We start from the raw sequence: 15,903 nt of genomic DNA on the forward strand, positions 1-15,903 counted from the left end.
TGAACAGGTATATCCGACGTCTCGGATTAACTTAGAGAAAACCAAGGCAAATTCAAATTTTCATTTTATAATTACAAAACTGTTAGATAACGACTGTAAATTTTATTTTTTGCTATGAGTGTTAACTTTTTGAATCTTGGATATTTCTTTATTATACTCGTTCTTACAATTACTGCATTTTTTCCAGATTATCGATGAAGGCTTGGCCCAGACCTCATTTTTCTGAATGAAAATTTTAATTCAACTTTAAACCAATAATTTAATAACTTTAAAGACGAAATAAAAAAAAATTTCACAATGTAAATACTCTGTTAGAATGTCAGGGAAATAACTGTCGTGTACCATCCCATTTGATTGTGCCTAGGTTTGTTACATCAAGAGTCATATTAAATTCCGTAACGTAACGATCATAACCATAATCACAGATTTCAGGATGGCCAATACTGCATTTAATTAAATAAAAGTGTCACATTTGTTCTATACTTGGAACGTGCTTATTTGATGAACCCTATGATAATCCTGCCACATTCATTTATTTTATAAGCCTACAGCCACCGAACTGAGCACCCCTGGGGTGTCTCGTGTTCGCAGACTGACTACGACGGGCACATCTTAGTGGCTAGTCCCTTCCGTGGGGCTCGATTTGTGGCTTAAAAAGTGGCTTAATCCATCGTGGAATTTGATTAATTGCTTCTCCACGTGGTTTAAATTGACTTGCTTAAATCAGTAATTATTCAAGGTTCGGCAGGTTCATTTCAGATTTAATGCCATCCCAGTTAGGTAGAATTCTAACAGAGTACGCGGAATTTTCGGAATATTTTACTTAAGATTATGTGTTTCACATGGAAAAATGAGGGTTAGGAATTTTCTTCATGAAACTTGAATTTGCCTTATCACAATCAACATGTCTGGGGGGAAAGTTTCTGCATTTCGGCGTTCGCTGACACAGGTCACTTTATGAATAATCGAATGGATCTCGAGGAGATTAGGAAGTTATTAGAGACTATGACAGTAGAGAGTAGGAGAGCACAGGAGGAGAATAAAGAGGAACTCAGAAAAATGCAGGAAGAGAGTAGGAGAGCACAGGAGGAGAATAAAGAGGAACTCAGAAAAATACAGGGAATACAGGAAGATAGTAATGAGCGAATAAGTCAAAAAATGAACATTATGGGTGCTGCGATACAGGAAGAGAATAGGAAGGCACAGGAAGAGGCGAAAAAGGGTCGTGACGAACTATATGCAAAACTGGAGGAAACTAGTTGTCGGATTGACAATATCGTGTTAGAGTGCAGGGAAAATCAGAAAAAAACCCTGGAACAAGTTGTTACTTTGACCAGCCAGATTAAAGAGGATAATAAGGTTATCACCGGGAAGGTCACCGCTCTTCAGAGTGACGTAGTCCTAGTCAGAAATAACATTGAATCTGTGAGGAAGGAGATAGATGTTTTAAAGGTAGAGATTTCTACGGCACATGAAGAGATGTCAGAACAAGTGAAAAATCTTAGAGGAGAGGTCACAGAAGACTTAAAGAAAATAAAAGAGAAGGTCGACGATGATCTCCGTTCCGTAAAGGACAGTATCTCAGTCAACCAAATGGAGATACAAGATATTTCACTCCAGTTCGATGATATCAAGAGCATGATTGACAAGGACAAGTCGGAAATACTCGAACAAATTATTAATCTTGCCGGAGATGTCAAGTCCGGGAAACAGAAGATGGAGGAAAATATGGACGCCCTCCAAAAATTAGAAAAAGAAGTAGGATTCTTGAAGTTGCAGGATAGGAGCACTAGGGTCTTAGTGACATCATTAATGGACCGACAGAGTAATGTCGAAGAGGTCGTACAGGCTAAATCTACTGTAACAGAAGGAATATCGCCAGTAGCTGAATCATCTCAGAATATTACCCATATTGAACAACCCACAGTAAATCTCAGTACTACACCGGCACAAAGTGTACCTCAAATCATTAATTTTATCCGAATGAGCGAGGACAGGCCTAGAAAATTCAACAACTTAAACGGGGTCACACCTAAAAATTTCATTAGGGACCTTGATGAATATATTCGTGAACAGAAGATCCCTACTGAAAAACATCTGCGAACAGCGGAGAAATTTTTAGAGGGAGACGTACTCAACTGGTACCATGCTTTCCGTTATACGTTTGAAGACTATGAAGGTTTCAAGCGCTTGTTCCTACAGAGATACTGGGGAGCGGATCTGCAACAAGCACTACGGTTGGATTTGTATTCACGAAAATATTCCACAGATGGGCAGACGCAGTACGCTAATTACTTCTGTAATCAAGTACGACGAATGAAAGACCTCGACACTCCACCATCTGAAAATGAGTTGGTTCAAGCGATAACAAAGCAGTTTCCTGTGGAAATACAGCGTTTACTCATTGCTGCCAATGTTCAGACCGCGGTTCAGGCTGAGGCTATCCTCAGACAGCTCGACCACACCATGAATGTCTCAACAGTACCGAAAACTCAAAGGAGCAATACTTACCAGGTCAACGTAATAGACACTCCGAAAAACCGGAATTCGACTCCAATGCCTGAAAGCGGAAATCAGAGTGGACCTAAAGAGTACAAAAACCATCCCAGAGCGTACGACCGCCGATGGGAAGAGAGAAGAACGAGACCCAGAGAGGACAGGATGGAAGATCCGAAGAATGTCCGAAGAAGGGGAAATTACAGGACACGGGACCGACCACAGGACTACAGACGGAATAGGCCCTATGATAGACCTAGATATTATTCAGATCGTAACTACCGGAATTTCAGAGATGAAATGGAGAACCGTCATCGAGAAAGCATGAGGTACATTGAAGAATTAAGGGAGGAAACTGAAAAAGGCTCAAAATGGAAGGACGCCATTCATAATCAAGACACCGATCCAGATGTGATGGGAGCCGAGAGCCCACAGTTCCAGCGACACCGGAATTCACCTCATGACGATAGATTAAATCCTTCGGCACCACAATATCAACCTGAAAATCAGGGTGCCAGAAGAAAGACTCCAATGTGAAGATATCAAACTATTATTCTCCTATGAACAGTTATATTCAATGCCTCGAACCTAAGACTCTACCGTAAAGCAGAAGAGTGAAGAAAGAAAAAGGAAAAGACCCAGGTCGGCTGTCAAAGAAATACCAGTTTGTGTCGTACAGAATGATTACCGTTCAGACAACTGACAGATACCTGGAAATTATAAATACCATGGAAAATTAAACAGTGAAGTGGACAGCATACGGACCACATTTTAAGGAACGAACATAATTTAAAAATTTTTAACCTTGTTTAAAAATTTTTGTCCCAGTAAGAGGTGGATGTGACCGTGAGGCCACCGATGAGTGAACAGGTGTTGGGGCGGCTTGTGTTTGCTTGTCGGCGAGATGGGGTGCGCGCGACCTTGGATGAGGGCGAGAACGAGGTTTTTTGTGCAGAGAGCGGCCGGCTGGAATAAAAATAAAAAAAATGAAGGTTGGCGAGTGAGAGAAGGAGGCCAGCGCGTGTCACCTGTAATTGCGAGGAATGATATGAATGAAATATTTGTAATATCTTTGATGGCGACGTGCATAATTACGGAAGGCTCAAGGACTAAATTAAAATAAACTGGATAAAAGAATAGCACATTTAGGGGATATAAATTAAAAACTGAAATTTTGGAATAATTTGCACGACCTTGTGGCTAAAATGGTGATGAAGTTGTAGATTCGTACAGTAGAAGAATTTAGTTCCTAAATTGACTTTACTTCCGTGCATGTGCACCCGACATGATATTTAAGTCATGTGATACGAATACTCATTCTCACACACCCTCTGGCGTGTCTTGGACTATCACCTTCAGTCGCTCAGCGTGGAACATCGTGAATACTGGCTTCACTCCTGTGCTCTACACCTCCGATAATTGGATATAATTTAGAACAGTGCTGTGATCAGACGTCGAATGTGCAGACATTAATCCCTTAAGTACGTGTCATTTCCAAAATACTGTTACGTGTGTGCTTGGAGCCTACTCTAAAACATTTTGTGTAAGTTTCAGCTTTCTTACGAGTGGACGCGGAAGACGTGGACGTGAATATTTCCAGAAGAGGACGGAATCTCACATCATGGATTACCAGTGCTTCACCATGAAGTTCTAAACCTTTGACCATCGTTGGCGGCGTCGGGATGCAGATTCTTTCGTCCTGGCATGGCTGATTGAGAACCCAGACTTCCAGACATGAAGATTTCTCTATAAGTTAAGTCGATTACGTCTCATTTATATCTGTTCTATGTAGTTTTGTTCTATTCTTTCTTTCTTCTTAGTAAGCTATTTTGACACATTTTATGGTTGTTTATTTGCTCGAATACGTCGTAAAACTGACACAGGTGATTACTTAATGACCATGTGGCCATGAATATGACAGTGAAGGGTTCTGATAGTTATCCATGTGTTATCGACACCATCTTTGCTTATTGAGTAAATTTCGTCACGATTATGAATTAATTTATGTCTGAGGGATTTAATGGTAGGATATTTCGTCCATACTTTCTATATTTTCCTTGTATTGGAACTTCTACTTGTACCTCGTGTCTGAGACAACGTGTCATCGGGATATTGAGTCCGAATTCTATGTACGAATTTAATGTGAACATGTGCATCGGGAGCATGTGATAATTAGTTGGAGTAATTAATCATCGAGACACTTTTAAGTGGATATTATGTATTTGTAGGACGATGGTAGGTCCTGATATTTCATGACTACACATATTTGAGATTAGGATGCGACAAGTTAGGGTCGTCATTGTGGTACACTGTACGTGTAGAGTATATGGAATAATTGTGCATGGCACAAATCTTCGTGAAACTGAGCTTTTCACATGTTAATGGATTATTCGCGATAAATGCAGTGTAGCCTAATATTGGTGTCTTCAGATGTAGAAAATGAAAGTCCATGTTACTTGATGTACTTTTTAATTCGTGGGAATATCCCAAATTTTCTCAAGTAATCCAGTAATTTCAAGCTCAAGGTACAGATAATGTTCGAGAAGGCCTTAGGTCTAAAGAACAGGTCTTCGACGAAATATCTAAATAATATCTGATTCGTGACTATATCAGTTCATTCGTTGATGCAATTTGTCACTCTCATGTGATAACTCAATCTTGCTGTAACTCAATAAATTTGTTAATAGGAGAGTAATACGGTTGATCGACACTCGTCGACATGTACATAGTGTAAACATTTTCTTCTTGGTACTCACAATCTTCTTGCCAATTTCCGTAGTTAGTAGTAGGAGTAGTTGTTTGTTAGTATTTAGAGGATTATTTTTTATGTGTTCTGTTCTGAAATATGTGACACTGATATTATCGATTGATAGTGGACAGGATTTCCACATGGATGGTATTCTCCCCATTTACTTACGTTTGCAAGCCCAGGAGGCGTTTTATTTTGTTTAAATTGTTGGTCAAATACTTAACGTTCAGTATAATTCTCACGGAAAGAGATGTGAGACGACGTGAACAGGTATATCCGACGTCTCGGATTAACTTAGAGAAAACCAAGGCAAATTCAAATTTTCATTTTATAATTACAAAACTGTTAGATAACGACTGTAAATTTTATTTTTTGCTATGAGTGTTAACTTTTTGAATCTTGGATATTTCTTTATTATACTCGTTCTTACAATTACTGCATTTTTTCCAGATTATCGATGAAGGCTTGGCCCAGACCTCATTTTTCTGAATGAAAATTTTAATTCAACTTTAAACCAATAATTTAATAACTTTAAAGACGAAATAAAAAAAAATTTCACAATGTAAATACTCTGTTAGAATGTCAGGGAAATAACTGTCGTGTACCATCCCATTTGATTGTGCCTAGGTTTGTTACATCAAGAGTCATATTAAATTCCGTAACGTAACGATCATAACCATAATCACAGATTTCAGGATGGCCAATACTGCATTTAATTAAATAAAAGTGTCACATTTGTTCTATACTTGGAACGTGCTTATTTGATGAACCCTATGATAATCCTGCCACATTCATTTATTTTATAAGCCTACAGCCACCGAACTGAGCACCCCTGGGGTGTCTCGTGTTCGCAGACTGACTACGACGGGCACAATATGATGTAAAAGTAACGTACTATAAGATAATGAGTAGGTTGTAGAACGAAATACGTAGACATGCGATATTTTTAAGGCAATGTTTGAGGTTAGGCGCACAAAGCACGTTTTGGAGAAGCGGCCATGTCATTTCCAAATCGCCAATCATTCAGCGTGGTAAGTGCTGCCACCTCTTGCCTGCCAATGTAACTCGGGGAGATGTCGACATGACAAGCGTGGGAGATCTCGACACTGTCATTTATCCGTACAATCCCGATATCCTCCAAGAAGACATTTTTGAATACGACCTTGTGCAAGACGAAAATGGTTCAAATCACGTACATGTTGGAGAAGATATTGCTGTCGAAACTAAGGCCAGTAGTCCTACATTATCACAGGAACATGAAGCCTCACCTGCATTTACACCTCCGAGTTGCTCAGTCCAGGAGTTATCTCCTGTTCCGATATTAAGACTCCTATCTGGAAAAGGAAGAGGAAGAAGAATGCAAGAATCCGCCATGGTGACTTCTCAGGATTACCGACAAAAGTTAAGGAAGAGGAAACGTGTAAATGAACAGAATCCCTCAAATCTAAACAAAACAACGAGAACTCGGCGTGTTGGTAGTGGGGAAGCTAGTTCCTCAAGCAGTCTTAATTGCTCTGAGAATTACTGCGCAGTATGTGATGGCTATTTCTATGACGACAACCGAAATGAGGCATGGGTCCAGTGTAGTGGGGAATGCAGGAAATGGTTCCACGAGATGAGTGTAGAAAATGGAAACGACGAGCACTTTATATGTGCCCACTGTGTACAATAGCTGTGTAACTCTTCCGAGGTCTTACCTAGTGTCAGGTTCTCCCTAAGTGCGGGAGAAGTGGACATTTTTGCATCGTTTATTTATTTTCTAATTTACAATCATATGAAGTTTTATTTTTGGCCATAAATAATAGAAAGCATACACTAACTGTCTACAAATTCACCAGATAAAAATTGAACTATTTTGTAAATAAAGCATTATCAAAATTACAGGTTTTTGCTTAGCGTGTCGAGATATCCCTAAATTACTACATTATCTGGATCTATTGTCTCAGTTAGAATATCACTAAGAGACCAAAGGTTAGAGAGCGGCGTATTGGGTACAAACTTAAACATCAAAGAAGCTGGAGAAAACTTATGGGATTCATGAACCGCCGAATTCAAAGCGAAAGCTAACAAATGCAGGGACGTATCCCACCCGGAGGGGTCGTCGTGATGATAGGCAATTAGAGCCGACCTCAGATTACGATTGACCCGTTCAGCCAGAGATGGTTGAGGATAGTAAGCAGAAGTAGTCACATGAGAGTTGGACAAGTCAAAACAGAATTTACGGAAGAGATTGGAGGTGAAGGCTTTAGCATTATCAGAAACAATATATTGACACGTACCAAAAGAAGCGAAGATGGAATTTAAACAAGAAATGGTGGACTGAGCGGTAGACAGCTTAGTCGGAAATAACCATGAGAATCTAGTGAAGCCATCTACACACACAAGGATGAACTTGTTGGCATTCCCCTTTGACTGGGGGAAGGGCCCTACGTAGTCGATGTAAAGACGTTCCATGGGGCGCGACGCTTGGTGAGAAGGCAAGAGCCCTTGCTTAGTGGACATGGTGGGTTTACTAAGCCAACAAGATTTACAAGCTTTCACTAATTCACGAATTTCACCATCCATACCTTTCCAAATGAACATTTCTCTGATCTTTTCTCTAGTTTTGAAGATACCTAAATGCCCCCTAATGGGGTCTCATGGTAGTACTTGAAGATCATAGGTACAAGAACAGCTGGAACCGCAACTTTCATCTTTTGATCATGCCTCGACGGGCAACATAAAACACCATTCCTCAATACATAAGGGAGGACATGTCCCCCAGAAGAAAGGGTTTCCATGATAGGGGCCAGCGTCGAATCTTCACGTTGATATTTTTCAAGATCCCTAAACAACATGGGAGCATCCGTTAGAATGGCATTAACCTCAGGTAGTATGGACTCGGGAGGTGAAGAACAGTCTTCCTGTTCAAGGGCCTCTACATCATTAGAAAACATACGGCTTAGTCCGTCAGCCAAAATATTTTCAGTACCTCTAATATGCATAACGTCAAACTGGAAGGCAGAAATTCTGATGGCCCACCTGGCTATACGACCAGTACGACGCGGCCTAGCAAGGACCCCGCTTAAGGCTTGGTTATCCGTTTCCAAGTCGAACTTGACATGTTCCAGATAGAGGCGGAAATTTTCTAGAGCAAATAAGACTGCTAAACCTTCAAGTTCATAGATGGAATACTTGGATTCTTGGGCCGATAACGTCCTAGAGGCATAGGTGATGAGTCGCCTCCCTATTTCAGTCTTTTGAAGAAGGACTGCAACTACCGCCGACGACGACACGTCGGTTTGGACGATGAATTTCTTAGAGAAATCGGGCATAGCGAGGACAGGGCTAATTTGAGGTCTTCGAAAGCGGCTTGTTGAGAAGGCCCCCCACTCAAATTTGACACCTTTCCTACGAAGTAAGTTCAAGGGTGCCGCTCTATTAGCGAAGTTAGGAATAAATTTCCTGAAGAAGTTCACCATGCCTATGAACCTGGTAATACCTTTGATGTCCTTGGGAGGTTTGAAATCACGGATGGCCTATGTTCTAGAATGATCTACAGCGACACCATCGGGCGACACAATATGCCCTAGAAATGACATGGAAGGCTTAGCGAAGGCAACTTTGGACAACTTCACCGTCAACCCTGGCTTACGAAGGCGACTCAGGACCTCTTTCAGATGATCTAGATGTTCCTCAAAGGTCTCAGAAAATACGACGACATCATCAAGATAATGGTATAGATACTCAAATTTGATGTCGGAGAAGACCCTGTCTAGCAGTCTCGTAAGCACAGCTGCTCCCGTGGGGAGTACGAAAGGCACGCGTTTGTATTCATACAAGTTCCAATCAGTGGCAAACGCTGTAAGATGTTTAGATTTCTCAGCTAGAGGTATCTGGTTATAAGCTTGATTGAGGTCCAAGATGGTGAAGAATTTAGCCTTTCGAAACCATGAGAAACAAGAGTGAAGGTCTGGAAGGGGCACAGATTGTAACACCACCTTCCGATTGAGAGCCCTGTAATCAATCACAGGCCTGAAGCCACTTTGGGGTTTCGGGACAAGAAAAGTAGGCGATGAATACGCCGACTTAGAGGGCCCAATTATGCCGTCTTTCAACATCTGATCTATGATTTCCTTCAACGCCTTCATTTTAGCTGGAGATAGCCTATAAGGAGGAAAACGGACTGGAATCGAATTCGTAACCTCAATCTTGTATTCAATGAGGTCAGTAACACCAAGAGTATCAGAGAAAGCCTCTGGAAACGACTGACTCATCTTGCGAATACTCTCAGCCTGCTCCTCAGGTGGATGTCTAAGGTCTAACATCATCTCATCCTGGGTAGGCGAAACAGAATAACATGATACAGAACTACATTATAACAAGGGGATTTTGAAATTACTGTCAAACTTGAAAGTGCACGACTTGCTCTGAATCTCGAGCAATAGACCGGTGTGAGACATGAAATCGGCTCTCAATATAATGGGGCAAGACAAGTGCTTAGCCACAAACAGTTTTACTTTCCAAGTAAATTTAGAAATACGAATTTTAGCATTTAGAAAACCTAAAATTTCTAATGGAGATGAATTAACCGAAACATATTTAACCGAAGACGAACAATAATCCGGAAGTTTACAAACAGATTTCAATTTGGAATACCATTCAGCCGTAATAATGGAACAAACACTGCCTGAGTCTAAAAGAGCAGTTACGGGCTCATTATTTAATTCAATTTTGAGAAATGGAACCGGTGCGAGAGTATCCGCCGCAATCCTACGACATTCCTTGGGACCTTCAAAAGATGAATTAGAGGAACGAAATCTCCCTGAGCTTTCGGCAGGTTTACTTGGAGCTGAGCCTCCCAAAGAAGTGTTAGTCGACTCAGCCGAAGCCACTAGTCACTTTTGATTGTTGGTGGAAGTTGCACCCGAAGTTGTGCAGGAGGGAATGCTATTTGAATTCGGGAAATTTTTGGCAATATGGGAGAAAGCGCCACATTAAAAACAGCCTTGGGATGACCCTGCTCCCTTGTTTGTCCCATTGGATTTAATTAATGGACCCTTATTACGTAGATGATCTACCGACCCACAAGCGTAACATTTGCGGGTACTGAAGGTTCGGCGAGGTGGAGGCCGAAAATTGCTTGAAGATGGAGAGGGTTCCTTCGCGACACGTAAGGTGTCGGCATATCTAACCCCTTTGGCTGAAACAGCCATAGCTTCCATCTCGGCACATGTTTGCGGACGCGACGCAAAGCACAAATATGACCTGTAAGATGGTGAAATTCCTTCTACAATAGCCTGAACAATTTGATCTTCGGGAAAATGGAGAGCAAATACTCTAGTGTAGAATTTAATATCTTGGATGAATTCGGCCAGATTTTCATCCAGACGTTGTTCACGGTAATAGTACTTTTGTATTAAAGAAGACCTTGCTCGAGCGGGGATAAAATTTGCCAGAAGGTGGGCATGAAACTCTTCAATAGTGGAGTGTTCGGCTATGGCTCTAACTATTTTATCTGAGAGGACGCCAATGGAATAAGGGTAAATAATTTGAAGGATTTGACACGGAGAAAGAGAAAAAACAAGAGCATGATCCTGAAACTCAACGAAAAATCTTAGAAAGGCAATGACATCACTGGTGGAATTGACGGAGAACTTCGAAATACCTCTGAGCAACATTGCTAAAGGATGGGGCAAACCGCTGAAGCCAGGTGACATAGTAGGTAGAGGCCTATGTGGCGGAGAAGCGGATTCAGAAGGTACATTATTCAAAGAGGTACGACGTTCAAACTCATTGTCTAATGGGAAAGAGGTTTGTTGAACTCCTACTGATATCCTATTTTCTTCTCCTTTAGAAGAGTCTTCCTCGCTAACTACGTTTACCGTAGCGGGTTGGTCGGTTTTGGGAGGGACTGCCCCAGTTAACAATAGGCTAACCTAACTGGACAAGGTGGAAATGTTTTCGAGAAGAGCACTAGCCTCCTTCCCTTGAATCTCCGTCAATTTTAGAGACAACATATCGTTAACTCTATTAGAAAAATGGAACAATCTAGCTTGCACACGTTTAAGTTGATTTGGAGAAGGATCATTTTCTTCAAAAAAGCTAACTACGGATGCTAGTTCAGTAGTATTGTCAGTGATCGTGGGGAGAGAGTCGTCAATCTCTTTCTCCCCCAAAGTGGGGATGGAAATAGGCAAATCAAGGGACTCTTTAAGCTTGTTGGTGTCTACCGCAACCGTGCCACCAGATTGCACATTTCTAATAGTTAATTCATAGATTAATTACTCCTTGCGCAAATAGCCGGGATGGAGGACATCGCGAGGGCCGGGCATGATGACAGACACTTTACAAATTTAGAAAAATCGAAAAATTCCAGCGACGGAGAAAACTGTTAAGAGTTCGAATCAAAGCAATGTTTAGCCGTCAAAAGGGGCTAAATTGAGACCCATTCAAGCACGCTCTGCTACCACTTGTTACGGAGTTATCCGTGGAAGTCAGAGGTGAAAGAAGGTGCAGGCTGGAATGGGTCTAACTACAAGTTCGAAAGATGAATTAAAATTTCAACAAGGTTATATTTTCAAAACTTAACAATGGTGACATAGAATTTTGAGCGTACAACAAATAACAACAAGTTAAATCAGGTACACAACCAAGAGAAAAATTTAAACAGTTTCCACTAGGGGGAAATAACAAAGAAAATCAGGTACAATGCCGCTTTACAAGAAGGCACCAGTTAAGTTGTCTTTACAAATTCTGGGCTACGGGCCCAAATTCATCAATCCTTGAGCTCTCAGCTCACAATCACAAAACACCAAAGGGCAGAAAACCCTTAATTACATGGAGCATTAGCTCCCAATCATACATTTCAAGCCTCTCTAAGGCACTTTTATCACAACTCCATAAAGAGCTGACCCGCTCTCGATCTTCCAAGCCTATAAAGGCAATAACAAACCTTTACACAAACTGCCATCAAGGCATAATAAAGAAACAGGGGTATCTCGTACCCAATCTACTGGGCCTTAGTGTGCAAAATCAGGTTAATTTAAATGGCCCAAAACAAAAGAATGGAGGCGTGAATTTGCACTCCTAAATCTACATTTTAAAACCTAAGTGGCTCTAGGCCGATACACAGGGGCTAATCCCAAGCTAGGAAGGTGACTCGTATGAGAAAACTTTAATACATTAAGGAAGAGAAGAAACGGTTACGAAAACATAGTCACCTCACTTTCAAATGAAGGGGAGCTCGAGAGGGTAAAGCACTCTCTATCCCCGAATTAAAGTTCAAGAAAACTGAAGTTTACCAGGAAAAGGGTTTACATGCTTAATAGTTTACATATTAAAGGTTTCTAACCTTCCCCGCGAGTTAAAGATGTTAAGAGGCCATTACCTTGTAGAAGAACTGCTGTCTGAAGAACGAGGCGCTTCCCGCCCCCTGCTACATATTCACTCACTGAGTTAAATGTTATACTAGTGGCCCGGAGACAAGAAAATCAGCAGTTTTTATACCCTCGTGGAAAATTCGAGACCTTTCAAGAATGAGTAGACACACCCCCTCAATTTTTATTGGTAGACTATGAATTACACATGGAAATTTGAAAAAGGAATCTATGATTGGAGGAAAATTAATTACAGAAATTACCTTTTGGATAAATTCAAAACAGGCGGAAAGAAAGGATTAATATGCCAACCCACAAACCACAGAACAAAATTTAGTAAAGACAAAACTTATGAATACAAAATTTCTTCAAGAGAGTTCATTCCATTGCACCAGGTTGTATTACCATAGTTTCTGGTAGAGACATCTGTTAGAGAAAGTCCACACTTCTTGATCAATGAGAAACAAAAGCAAATCAAAAACACACACAGTGACATCTCCTGATAACTAGTAGAGGTAGTTCGGTGGTAAAGTTCCGGGTTTCTCCAGTAGAGAAGTTTCAATTGGCGCAAGCTTTGAACTTGCGTTGTAGAGGTGTACCGCCCGGTACAATTATTATTATTATTCCGGGGGTATCTGTGGAACGCAGAGGCGAAAGAAGGTGCGAGCTGGAATGGGTCCATCTACGATAGTCAAAGATTAATTTAAAACTTCAAAATAAAGGTTGTATTTCTTTTCAGATATTAAATTTCAACTAATAACAAGCTTTCAGGTACAGAGGTAGTTGGTACAGCAAAATATAAAACCAAGAATTGGTAATTTAGAATTTTGAGCTTCAAGCTCCTTATTTACAATGTTCCAACATCGCTAATGTGGCGTTTAGTTAGGTAGACAAGGAGAGAAATCTCCCAAAACACAATTTTCAAGAGCACTTTGCTCCAACAGTTGCAAGTTACGGCCTTCTAAAGGCACCACACTGTAGTACACAAATATCTATTACATTACCACAAAAGAGCTTACATGGTCTACAAATTCTCCCAAGGAGACAGCGCTCCTGAACTCTTACGGTCTACTCAAGGCAACCATTAACTATTACAGGACGACAAAAACCCGTCACTGCTCAGTACAACTACACCTTCAGGCCTCTTTAAGCACAATCTCCAATTTACAATACCGTATTAATTACCCTTTAGTTTACACAGGGGTATCTAGTGCCCATTCTACTGGGCCTTCGTGAAAAAGAACAGGTTAACTTACTGGCCCAAACTCAAAAATGTATGGAGGCGTACACTTGCGCTCCTAGAAAACTAAAACCCTACTTGGGCTTTCAGCCCGATGAAGCAGAGGCTAATCCCAAACTACTGAGGACATGTGAACTTACGATTTACCAGAAAAAATGCAGTTACAAAATCTTAGTCACCGCAAGATTAATTGAAGGGGAATTCGAGAGGGTAACGCACTCTCTATCCCCAGTTCAAAGTTTAAGTCCTTAGGACTTAGATGAAATTTTACACGAGAAAGAAGAAAGTTTACGTTTTAGGAAATTGACTGTTACATAGTTAAAGACATGGACCTTCCCCTCGAGTTCAGCTTGGGGAGATAACTACAGAGATAGAAAACTTGTGGCCATTACCTGGGCTCATGTTCTGCCTGCCGAAGAATGAGGACCCACTTCTCCTCCCTTAACACACACACACTCAGTAATGCGGTGATCAATAAGACAAGTTAACTCGAAAAAGCGAGAGGTTTTATACCCGAGAGGATGTTTCGAGAAGGCTCTGCATTAAATCCGGACACACCCTCTCATTTTATTGGATAAACAAAAAGTTACAAGGAGCCTATGACTGGATGAAAAATAAATACACAAAATTTTTGATTCGTCAGAAACCAAAGCTGGCGGTATAAGAAGGAAGTGTTGCAAACCTTGGACTATCAAAAATAACAAAAGTCAATTCAGTTGAGAAAACCTAAAAACACAAAACTTCTTTAAATTTCTAGTATTTCACTTTGCACCAGAGTGCATGACCTCAGTTCTTTCATAGAGACATCTATGGAGAAAATTCCGAACTTGCTGTGATACACCAAAACAAAACAAAACAAAGGAATCCAGTCAGTTTAGGATACTTTATAATAACATAATACTCCATCATTTAGTAGTGAAATCTTTTGATCATCGTCCCAACTTCTTGTACTAGATGCTTCAATTTATATATGATAGATAGCGTTCTTCAAGGTGCGTCATTTAAATGTCCGAGGTTGAGGTGTACCTCCCGGGACAATTATTATTATTATTGTTGTTTTTCGCTGTTAGATGGGGCTTCGTTCTATTTTGACAATATTCTTCGCAATACTCACATGGAGTAAGGGCATATGACTCTGATGTTGGTCATTTGTCTGTCGAATGGAGACGTAAAGCCTTGAGCAATCCTCTTTATTTTATTCGACGGGCGAAGGCTATGCCCTTACTACCGAGTTTTGACCCTCTCCTTCCTACTATCATATATCATGTCATTCATTTCAACACATTAACTTCCCTGATGATGTTGACGTCAGGAAGGGCATCCGGTTATTAAAAAATCCATCTTAACAGATTCAGCTCACCACGAAATCGAAACCGTAGAGAAACGGGAGAAGGAATGGACAAACAAAACGTTTTAAATAGTATATGTTGAAAATAAAAACGCATAGTCTCTTTCCAGTAATACGACCTTGTCAGGAATTGGAGGAGAAGAGGAATCGTGCCGGCTGCCGAAGCCTCTCACACTCCTCTGGGGCGATAATTAATGATTATTGAATGACAGATGAAATGAAATGATAGTGGAGATTGTTGCTGGAATGAAAGATGACAGGGAAACCGGAGTACCCGGAGAAAAACTTGTCCCGCCTCCGCTTTGTCCAGCACAAATCTCACATGGAGTGACCGAGATTTGATCCACGGAACCCAGTGGTGAGAGGCCAACGCGCTGCCGCCTGAGCCATGGAGGCTTCCTAGGAAATAATATTAAGAAAGGGAAAGTGAGAGACATATAAATGTTTGAATAGAATTATATCACTGGTAATGATAGACGTATAATTTAAGTGTGTTAGATAGAAGTGTATTAATAATTAATTAGTGCACCAAGATCATGAATCGTGTGAAAATAAAGTGCTTGATGAAGTCAGCCGTCTGTAGATGCGCGAGCCATTTTAAGATGCTGTCTGCATCCTTTAGCATGTCTTAAAACCCAGAAGTTGGATGCTGACGGGACGATGAATGGAATGTCACAGAACTGGAGACACCGCCACCAGCGCCGGTAGCGGA

The sequence above is a fragment of the Anabrus simplex genome, chromosome 2 (assembly GCF_040414725.1).
Source record: "Anabrus simplex isolate iqAnaSimp1 chromosome 2, ASM4041472v1, whole genome shotgun sequence".
Classification (NCBI taxonomy): domain Eukaryota; kingdom Metazoa; phylum Arthropoda; class Insecta; order Orthoptera; family Tettigoniidae; genus Anabrus; species Anabrus simplex.